Below are 12,845 nucleotides of genomic sequence, written 5' to 3'. Positions count from 1 at the left end.
AATTCCTTTAAATCTATCAGAATTTCTTGGGAAGTATCACCATGTATGAAAGAAAAGATTTTTATAGTTAGATAGACATCAAGTACAACATATGTAAATTTATGTTATTATATAATTATCACAAAATTATATTGCTATTACACAATTTGTATGGAGGAGAATAAACTTTTACATAAAGAATTTGAGATTTAGCAATACCACTTTTAAAAGATAACAATAATGTTCATTTTTCCTTTGTTAGTACTCTAGCTTTATTATATTCCCTTAGCTTTGTTTTCCTGTTATAGATTTTGACTTTTGAACCTTATAAGTTATTAGACATTGATAAGAAAAGAAACATTTTCTCTCTCATTTTAATGAATTGTGATATATGAAAAAGATAATAATGCATTGATTATATGTTTGATTATATATATGTATATATAAACTATAAATTCATAAAATAAATTTACTAAAAAATTGGGAAAATATGATTTTAACTGGGGAGGAGGCAAGTAGTTGTAAGATTACTATTAATTTATAGAAAAATAGTGTATATCATTTAGGGGTTTGGCTTATCTCCAATACATTTTTAACTGAATATGTCTTTTTATTTTAACTGTGGGTTTGGATACAACGTCTGCAGCTGCGTTTTATGTTTTCAAGCGTTTTCAAATTTTTTTTTTTTTTTTTTTTGTTTTTTTTTGCTTCAGCCGCGCCTTTTGACTAAGTCAGCAGTGAACAGTGCTTCCGTGCACTCTTCACAAGTCCCACAAATTACATTTTTCAGCAAATTTTTCATTAAAAATTGGTCCCATAATACTATTCACACATTTAAAAATTATTTTGCTACAGTATTTTCAGTTTTTAGTTTTCATTTTCAGCAAAATAAGTTATATCCAAACGGACCTTAAATATATAATGACAAGTGGTAGTGGGTTTCAATACTATATCCTCCATTTATATTCATGAATAAGATGGCCCTTAAGTGACATCTTAACTCAAAACAACATTGTGGGGACTCAATTTGGGTTGACCCTGAGTGATGGATTTTTAGCCCAATAAGCCCAAACAATAAATTTATAGAGAGTGGGTTGAAAGGTTTAGGTGCTGGCCGTCAATCACCATGTATGAACTTTTCTTATAAAAAATGCTAAGAGTTTCCTATCTCCTCCTTCCATCTGTTGATCATCTATTTGCCTTTTTTCTGGCCGTCCGTCCCATCAGAGGCCTTATCGGTACTCAAGTGGTTCACCTTGATCAACGTTATCCTGCCAAGGGGTTACCTCCCCATTAATGCGGTCAGGGGGGTTAGTTGAGTGCATTAAATGCGAGAGTGACAGTTTACTTTGGGGTTAGTCTCTCCCCAAAATCACCTTTGTCAGGCCGAGGATAAGGTGGTCCTCGGCGTGGATTGGGAAAATAGGCTTTCCCCCACTTTAGTCCAGAATAGCTTGTGCTCCTCGGCATGGGCCTTGGGTCTACTACATGATGGGCCGAGGCTATCAGGCTCATGGGCCCCACAAACATAATTTAAAATATTAATTAAACTACATGGCTTTGTCCCATTAAAAAAATAAATATTATTCTTTTAAAAAAAATCTTTTTATTTTTATCAACCTTCAAAAATTTCTCTTGATCCAAACAACCTTAGAGCAAATCCAAAAAAAAAAAAAAAAAAAAGAACTCAAGCATTACCAAATATTAATTTGCTTTAATTAAAATCCAACAAATTATATAAACTAAAAAAATACAAAAAATAATTCAAATCTATTTATCTTTCTCGACTTTCAAACTAAAACTCAAACACAAACCACAACAATCCTAGGGGTTCTTTTCATTCAAATAAAAATCAAATAGAAACCAGACAATTCTTACATTCCTCAGTACTTAAACAAAAACCCTAATAATCCCAATCTCCAAACATATCAACCTCCAAACCAAATCCCTGCACAAACATGTCAACAGCACAAACTCAATGGAAAAGACAAAAAAAATCAATGGATGATAACACTGGGAAAGTGAGCATCATCCGTTCATCACCACAACCTAGCTAGTTGACATCTTGATCTCAGCTGAGTTTGATCCAATGAGCCCTAGGTTGTGGAGCTCCAACACCACCATACCCATTGAAGAAGAAGAAGAAGAAGAAGATATTTTATCTATTTTTTATTTCTCTTTAATTAGGAAAATGTTAATAATTTTTATTTATATTTAATTAGGTGGCATATTTTATGTATATTTAATTAGCTTATGTGCACTTTAGGACAACTTTATTAGTATAAATGGATGGAAGGGTTAAAATCAAAACGATATATAACGTAAGGATTGTAGATCAAAAATTTGAAACTTTAAAGAATGAAATCAAAATTACCTCAAAATTTATGGGTGTAAATTGCAATATAATCTTAAATCTCTAACATCCTTTTTTTTTTTTTTTTTTCAATAATTTAACTTTTATTCGTTTATATAATTATATTGTAGTCCCATTGTTCAATCTACACCATTGAGTCCACCCTAACGACACTATTTTAGGAAGTGAAAAAATATTGAAACAATGACAATTGACGGGATTGAGCGAAACTAGACAAAATGAGTAAATTGGGAAAAAAAAAAAAAGTTAAATGACTAAAAAAAATATAACTTAAATGATTGAATTGTAAACAAATCAAATTTAAAATTGTATTTTTTATTTTAGCATTTATTATTATTTAAGTCATGAAGTCATGATTTTGTTTGTTCTAGAAATAAGAATTCTATATGGTTTTCAACATTTTACAAATTTGGATGTCAACCTCTTTTTATTATTATTTATTATTATTATTATTATTATTTAATATAGTATTTTTACAATTAAAAACTATTAAATCATGTAACATCATTAAAACATTACAACAAGTGGAATGCATCTTTTTGTATATGTGAGTGTATGCTAAGTATTGAACATGTATTTAAAATTATTCTTTCGCTATATATTTAGCCTTCGACAAATCTGTAGTACAGGCCTTTATTGAAAATTATCATACAATAATATTGTTGATTTTTCCTTTTTTCCTATGAGGTTTGTTAATAAAGGTGGGTTCCAATTACCTCAAATGGTAAAACTTCTTATTTTCAAATAAAAAATATGGGTTCAATTCTCACTTATACCAAAAAATCAATTAGTGTTTTAATCTGATAATAAAGAACAATCATTAGGAATGAGTGTTATAGGTTAAAATTATCTTTCAAACTCACCAAAAAAAAAAGTTTATTTATAAAGACTAACTAATAATTATATGAATTTGACAAATCAAAATTTCCGCGCAGATCGATAAAAATGAAAGAAGAAATTCTTATGTAGATGTTTATGAAGTGTAATGGACCTTAACAAAAGCTTTGCTAAAATATTGTTTACATCCCTAAAATTTTCATGAATTTTTTTTTATCCATAAACTTAAAAATATTTATTTTTTGTCCCTAAATTTTCAAGGAGCATTAATAGTTTTTTTTCCCCCCTAAATCAAAGAGCATTAATAGTTTATAAGTGAAAATAGAGATGAATTTTAACTTTTGAAGATGCTAGATCATACCTAGAGTTTATATTCACATGTTTAAAGCCGTAATTTTCAAAATTGTAATCATTAATATGTTTTCATGACATTAACATTCTATGTTATTGATTACAACATGTTTGGATGCTTTGATTGCATGACTTGAATCCATGGCCATCTTATTTTAGAAGACTACGGTTCATCGAGTGGGATGGGTATCTATTGCCTAACACCTTCCTAACCCGTCGCCTAACCCGTTGATCTTAAACCAATTGTTCGTAAATTAAATTTTATTGTGTAATTTTTATTGTATAGGATATAATTAAGAATCAAAGCCTTGTATATTTTTGGATTGTATTTAGGACCAAAGCCTTGTAAAGTTATTTTATATCAAATATAAATTCAATTATTCAATCAATAAAATGAAATATTAATTTTCCTTAAATTAAAATAAGTGGCAACTCCAAATGTAAAACCCTCAATCTAGAGGGAACAATATCATTAGTCAAATCATCATTTTGAGAGATAATAACATGAACTTACCCATTCACCTAAGTTTGGCCAAAATGAAATATTAGTGTGCTAAGATCATGGTCTCTCACATGGTGTGACAACATTCTCTCACTGCCAATCTAGTTTTCCATGCACACACTAAACACGTGGATATAGATTTTCAACTTTTTGGTGGCAAGTTTTCCCAAAAGGATCTTCAAGTGCATTTCATTTCCACTAGTAACCAGCTGTAAACAATCCATTTTATAAACTACATTTAACCTCATCTGGAGGGTAAAACGATAAGTTCACATCTTCAGGACAAAATTATAATTTTGACCATTGAATTTTCAATTACTTCTTATACAACAAAACTTAAAATCATAATGATCAAAATGATGTGTTACGATCTTATTGGCTCGGACTAATAATAATGATAAGGTTGCCTAAACTTGATTAACATATTGTCAAACATTAATGATTTTTGAGTAATCATTGAAATTATCTTTTTAATATATATATGTGTGTGTGTGTATTTTAATTGGATTTTTAATTTTGTGCCACGTGTCCCATTTAATTTTTAATTTTGTGCCAAGTGAATTATTAAGTGTAAAAATTGAAGAGTCCAAATCCAATTAGATTCTAAATTATATTTCAATTGGAGTCCAATTTTCTACCATGTGTTCATTTATTTTTTTTAATTTTTATGACAAATGAATTATTGGGTGAAAAAACTAAAAAGTCCAAATTCAATTAAATTCTAAATCATATATATATATATATATAATGAGAAACTATTACATATTTTAGATATGTATAGTTTAAAAAAATGTAAGCTAATATTATAAATAATTTAAATATTTTCTAAAAAAATGCATAATTGTGATTGTTTTAAATTGTATCTATGCATATGGACTGGACTATACACTAGTTGGAATAATTGGGCCATGATTTGGGGTGATTAATGTCAAATTTAATGTGATTTGACTAATAACTAGCTAAAATAAAGAAAAATCTTGTGCAAAGAGAGTAAGTATTGTATGAGATGGTCTTATAAGACCTATGTCTCAATAACATGTGTATCCCATATGCGTGGATGGAAAAAAAATGTAGGTTTTCACTGAGTCTAAGTGCCAGCCATCCATTCTGATCGGCACTTGAATGCAGTTACTCCAAAATTTTCCTTTTTTGGCCTTTGCATGCTATCCACTCCTACCAACCCTGAATTAATTCACCAACCTCGGAGTGAAATCCTCTGAAGTGACTATTACAAATTTTAAATACTAAGAAAATAAATTTATTTATTGTTAAATATATAATAAGTAATTTATTATATAAATTACTAGATGGAAGATTAAATGATACAAACCCTTGCTAGGTGGTGGAAAGTTATAATAGAATAGAATCTAATTCATTTTAAGGAAAAAATATACATGAAGCTAATTAAAAGATTTAATTAAGGCTAAATGAAATAATTAAAAAAAAAAAAAAAAAAACACCACATGGAAAATCACACATACATATATGTGTGTGTGTGTTACACCACCCAATAACTTGTTATTGAATTTATATTTTGAAAATTCAACTTTTGAATTACATGTTCTATATGTTCTATAACATGCATGCCAATTGTCATGCCAGTTGGATACAATTTACCATTCGATCCATAAACCCAATTTTTATGCAATAGTTTAAGCTACAAAAATTTGAATTTAAACAATTGATTGATGACATTACTATTAATTTTTGATCATTTTTAAATTTTTTAAGTATGGAGAATGTAAAAAAATAATGTAATTTAGTGGTGAATTTATCAAAATTCACACGCGCGTGTGTGTGTGTGCACCCACACACACATATATATTATCGAAATTATAAAAATTATCATTTTTTGTATTGTTATTGTAAGATGAACAATTGGCGAAAGAGTTTGACTAATATTTCCTTTCCTATATATTAATTCAGTGAATTTTTTCCCTTTATTTTTTAATTTATTGGTCTTTATGAAATTTGTAATAGTGTGATCAATATATATTATGTGAACAAGATGTCTTATTAGTTGAAGGGATATGAAATTTTTTATTCATAACAAACCTTTGAATTTTTTGAAGGAGTTAAGAGTCTTATAACTCAATTGGTTGACATATTTTAATGTTTTTAATAAAAAATATTTAGGACTTAATCCCCCTTCCCCAAGGGCTCCAACTATTGAATGAGTAAAAGGGTTGACTTTTGTTATTATTATTATTATTCAATAGTTACAATGGGGGAGAGCCGACTTGAAGCTTGAACGTTTTGTTAGAAACATTAGAATATGTTAATTGATTTATAATGTCTTGACAAATGGTTGACTATTTAATTTCATTAAATATATAATTTCTTGAATAATGTACACAAATGAGAAATAGGATTGTCTATTGGGATAATTTAATTCTTATTAAACATAATTCCTTATTTTGAATGATAATCAGAAGGAATAGCAGAATAGATAATTTTTCACTCAACATAAAAGGAAAAAAGGTCCGAGATTGTGAATAGATTTTGATTTTAAAAAAATTGTAAAAATGGAACGCAGTAAATAGCTTTTTTATTATTATTTTATATTACAATAAATAGACATTTAATCTGATAACTGTGAACGATTGATAATATTCCTGGAGATTATTCCATAACTTTTGACATTTTATCATCTCAATTCCAAATTGCCTATTCATAAGGTCGTGGCTAAAGAAAATGATGCTGTATATTAAACATTTGGAATATGACTTCTCAAGTTTTAAAACTTTGTTTTTTCAAAGAAAAAAATTATAAATTTTGCTTCATTCAGATGAGACAAGTCAGCAGGTGAATATATTAGAGTTTTGAAATTGTGGGATCAATTATGAGAGAATTTATACAAAATGAGTACTCTTTCCAAATTTAAAATCTTATCGACAGATAATATAATCATTAAAAATAAAAGTGAACCCAAAATGGGAAAAAAAGAGAGACTATTTCTCACTTTTGTTTCTCTTAAGCATAACAATTCCCAACAATATAAATGAAAAAAATTAAATCACCTTTTGTATTACTTGTTACTTACTACTTCGAAATGCACCTTCCTGGTAGGACTTTAAATGAGAGTTGAGTTGTAAAGAAAATGCACATTATTGTGGGTTTAGTTGTGAAGTGATAAGCAAATTAAGGGATGTAAAATTATCTTAAGCTATTTTCTGTGATCTTAGTTTTATTGCTTATTTAATTGTTTGATTGTCTTGACATATTGATGCCTATTTGACAATATTATCATAATTTTAGAATATCCTCTAATAATTTAGTTAGTTTAACTGAAATTTTCAATTAGCAATTTTTTTATGGAGAATCAAAATTGATTATTTTAAGGCCTTTGTTAATTATTTTTGAATATTTAATTTCTTAGATATTATATTGGTTTAAGTATTGATAAGTTTAGTTCATGAAGTCCTTATTACATATTATAAAATTCATGTCTGGTAGTATTTTTAGAACATAAAATGACTTTATATTTTAAAAATACTTAATTTCGATTGAATTATTATTTTGGTAGCATTGACGATGAGGCGATCATGTAACACTTTCATAATATAAAAGCTCGTTGAGAACAACTATAATGGGTTCTTGATTTGAAATAGAAATTTAATTGTATAAAATGATATAAATCAATGTATTACAGATATTTTATTTCCTTAGAGTTGTATTCATTTGGCAAGAACTTTAAAGCTCAACTAGCTAATAATAATGAAGACTTTCATGGTTTAAATTCCTATTTTTCATAGTAATTATCAAATTATAAAAAAAAAAAATTGTATTTATCTGAGAAAATCTGACATAATGCTCTATTCATATTTATTGAACATTTATGGACATTGTATGAAATCTACTTATTTTTTTCCCCAAAAATCTAATTAATTCACAGTTACATGCATGGAATTCATTAATTTGGACATTGAATACAATTTCTAATCTTGTTTCGTTTTTTTTTTTTTTTCTTTTTTTTTTCCAGGAAAATCTGACTTTTGTGGACTTTCTTTATGGGTAATTATACAATATTCTAAAAATTTCTTTATGGGTAATTATACAATATTCTAAAAATATACTTTATAATATTGTATTTTTTACCTAACAGTTTTGCTGCGATGGTAAGACCATATCCTAATGGTTTTGATATTAGGTGGGAGGAGGAACTTTCTCAAAAAAAAAAAAAAAAAAAAAAAAGGTGGGAGGAGGAAGGCTAATGTCATATATGCACTTTTTATAGAAAACTAATTAATGTCTTTAAATTTTATAAATATGACAAAATTTTGGGACATTTATATATATATATATATATATTAATAGCCAAAACTTAGAGAAAATCCAATTAGATGTTATTTGGATTCTCAATTTTGCATCATGTGTATCATTTAATTTTTAATTTTGTGACAAATGAATTATTGAATGTAAAAATTGAAGAGTCTAGATCCAGATTAATAGCCAAAATTCAGAGAAAATCCAATTAGATGTTAATTGGATTCTCAATTTTGTGCCAAGTGCATTATTAAATGTAAAAATTGAAGAGTCCAAATCCAATTAGATTCTAAATTAAATTCAATTGGAGTCTAATTTTCCATCATGTATCCATCTAAGTTTTTAATTTTCGGGGTAAGTGAATTATTGGGTGCAAAAACTGAAGAGTCTAAAACCATTTAAAATTCTAAATTGTATTTTCGGGGTAAGTGAATTATTGGGTGCAAAAACCGAAGAGTCTAAAACCATTTAAAATTCTAAATTGTATTTTTGGGGTAAATGAATTATTTGGTGCAAAAACTGAATAGTCTAAAACCATTTAAAATTCTAAATTGTAGATATATATATATATATATTTATATAAAATGAGAAACCATTATATATTTTTAAAATGTATGGTTTTAAAAGAGTGTAAGCTAATACTATGTATAATTTGAACATCTTCTAAAAAAATGTAGAATTTGAACCGTAAATTGTGATTGTTTTTAATTGTATCCGTGCATATGCACGAGGCTACACATTAGTCTATTTATCTACACATATAAATTAATAGGCAAAATTCAGAGAAAGTTCAATCAGAATTTGAAATTAAAATCCAATTTTGCGTCACGTGTCTAAATTTATGTGAGAACCACATCATAATTATCCACTTAAGTTTTTTAATCTTTGTGCTAAGTGAGTTAATGAATGCAAAATACTAAGAGTCTAATATTAATGAATTATAGAATTTAAAAAAAAAAAAAAAAACTTAATCACATATACTCAATAAAAATCACCACACAACAAATATCACTATACAGACTTCACATATTTTATCTCATTAAAAATTAGAAAAAAATGATCATAAGTAATATTAAATTTAGGTAAGAATTTTGATACGTGACTAATTATATTTACTTAAAAAATAATAATTTGACTAATTATATATATTTATATGATAAAAATTGGTTTAATTTTAAATGTATTTATACATATGCATGTGTTACATGCTATTTTTTTTAATAATTTGACTAATTATTTATATTTTATAATAAAAATTGTATTTAATTTCAAATGCATCCATATGTTTACATGGGTTACATGCTAGTTTCAAAATAGAATACAAAAACAACAATTTGGGGCGAAAGGAGTAGTAATTAGAGTTAAAAATATAGATTTAAAATTATAGACATGTGTGAGAAACATTCACAAGTGTGAAAATAGTGAAGTCAAAGTATCAAATTTGCATAAATTATGAATGCTTAAACTTATTTTTTTAACAATTTATGTCCAAAATAAACGGTTTTTCAAAATAAATTACGTGTTGCATGACTTTTCAAATGGCAAATACATGTTGTTTTTTTTTATGAAAAAAAAAAAAATTCACGTGAAAAATATGGGCTAACCTGACCCAACTTGACCCGCCTGTTTTGCCATGTCTAATAATTGGCAAGGAAAAATGTGACAAATTTGGGTTTCAATAATGGAGGTAGCATAATTAAAATAGAGATTCAACCAAAAAATAATTAGAAGAGATTCTCCATGGTCTCCTAATGCCAAATTAACCGTCCTTAATGAGCCCCCTAAAACTGGCGTGGAAATCTAAGGCCAAGGCCAGGGCCCAAACATGTGATAAAACAAAAATGAACGGCTATCATGTAACACTTTCATTCATAATATAAAAGCTCGTTGAGAGCAACAATAATTGGTTCTTGATTTGAAAAAGAAATTTGGGTCATGTTAACGAGTACTCTTAGGGCACTCGTTAATAATCTATTTTAAAAAAGTTTTGATACTACTTTTATAGGAAATGAAAAAAGCTGTCAAAATATTAATTTTTTTTTTTCATTTTCCATAAAAACTTTTTTTAAATGGATTATTAACCAGTGCTCTAAGAGCACTCATTAGCATTTTCCATAAAAATTTAATGGTATAAAATAATATAAATTAGTGTATTACTGATATTTTATTTCCTTATAGTTGTATTCATTTGACAAGAACTTTAAAGCTCAACTAGCTAGTAAGGAAGATTTTCATGGTTTAAATTCCTATTTTTTATTGTAATTATCAAATTATATAAAAAAAATTGTATTTATCTGAGAAAATCTGACATAATGCTCTATTCATATTTATTGAACATTTATGGACATTGTATGAAATCTACTTAATTTTTTTTTTCCCAAAAATCTGATTAATTCACAGTTAGATGCATGGAATCCATTAATTTGGACATTGAATACAATATCTAATCTTGTTTCGTTTTTCTTTCTTCCAGGAAAATCTGACTTTTGTGGACTTTCTTTATGTGTAATTATACAATATTCTAAAAATATAATAATATTGTATTTTTTTACCCAACAGTTTTGCTGCGATGGTAAGACCATATCCTAATGGTTTTGATATTAGGTGGGAGAAGGAAGGCTAATGTCATATATGCACTTTTTATAGAAAACTAATTAATGTCTTTAAATTTTATAAATATGACAAAATTTTGGGACATTATATATATTAATGGAAAATTATTAGGTACTCCTGGAGTACCATAAATGCATACTCCTTCCTCTCATATGAATGGTGGGTCCCACTAATTAAATTCATGGTGGAACCCACTATTCATGTGAGAGGAGGGAGTATGCATTTATGGTACTACAGGAGTACACAATAATTTCCCAATTATTAGTAGCCAAAACTTAGAGAAAATCAAATTAGATGTTATTTGGATTCTCAATTTTGCGTTATGTGTACCATCTAATTTTTAATTTTGTGGCAAATGAATTATTGAATGTAAAAATCGAAGAGTCTAGATCCAGATTAATAGCCAAAATTCAAAGAAAATCCAATTAGATGTTAATTAGATTCTCAATTTTGTGCCAAGTAAATTATTGAATGTAAAAATTGAAGAATCCAAATCCAATTAGATTCTAAATTGGATTCAATTGGAGTTTAATTTTCCATCATGTATCCATCTAAGTTTTTAATTTTCAGGGCAAGTGAATTATTAGGTGCAAAAACTGAAGAGTCTAAAACCATTTAAAATTCTAAATTGTAGATATATATATATATATATAATGAGAAACCATTATATATTTTAAAAATGTATGGTTTTAAAAAAGTGTAAACTAATATTATGTATAATTTGAACATCTTCTAAAAAAATGTAGAATTTGAACCGTAAATTGTGATTGTTTTTAATTGTACTTGTGCATATGCACGGAGCTACACATTAGTCTATTTATCTATATATAAATTAATAGACAAAACTAAGAGAAAGTTTAATCAGAATTTGAAATTAGCATCCAATTTTGCGCCACATATCTAAATTTATGTGAGAATCACACCATAATTATCTACTTAAGTTTGTGTCATGTGTTCACTTAAATTTTTTAATCTTTGTGTTAAGTAAGTTAATGAATGCAAAATACTAAGAGTATAATATTAATGAATTATAAAATTAATAATAAAAAAAATCAATCACATATACTCAATAAAAATTACCACATAACAAATATCACCATATAGACTCCACATATTCTATCTCATTAAAAATTAGAAAAAAAATGATCATAAGTAGTATTAAATTTAGGTAAGAATTTTGATATGTGACTAATTATATTTACTTAAAAAATAATAATTTGATTAATTAATATATTTTTATGATAAAAATTGTGTTTAATTTTTAATGTATCCATACGTATGCATGTGTTACATGCTATTTTTTTTTTAATAATTTGACTAATTATTTATATTTTATAATAAAAATTGTATTTAATTTCAAATGCATCAATGTGTTTGCATGGGTAACATGCTAGTTTCAAAATAGAATACAAAAACAACAATTTGGGACGAAAGGAGTAGTAATTAGCAGACATGGCAAAACGGGTATGACTAGACCCGAACTCGATTTTTTTGACTTAAAGCAAAAACGGGTTGACCTGTGACCCAACCTATGTTTTTTTACGGGTCAACTTGACCCGACTCGCTACTCGAACCTGAACCATTTTTTAAAACTTTTTTTTTGGGTAAAAAATAAAATAAAATAAAGATAATATTGGTTTAATTGTTTATTGTGAGTTTTAAGGAAACAATTAAGATATTTACATAACTGCATGCAAATTAATTGAAAGATGAATTGTTGAACATTTTGTAATGAGTAGAGATTTTTAGATATCAAATAGTAAAGTATATGCCAAGATAATCTAGTTACAGTAAATTTAAAAACATAGATTTAAAATTGTAGAGATATGTGAGAAACATTCATAAGTGTGAAAATAGTGAAGTCAAAGTATCAAATTAGCATAAATTGTGAATGCTTAGACCTATTTTTTTAACAATTTATGT

Source organism: Quercus suber, unplaced genomic scaffold (genome assembly GCF_002906115.3).
Source record: "Quercus suber isolate HL8 unplaced genomic scaffold, Cork oak 2.0 scaffold_341, whole genome shotgun sequence".
Taxonomy (NCBI): domain Eukaryota; kingdom Viridiplantae; phylum Streptophyta; class Magnoliopsida; order Fagales; family Fagaceae; genus Quercus; species Quercus suber.
The sequence above is the reverse complement of the archived record's forward strand: the minus strand, read 5'-3'. Positions refer to the sequence as shown.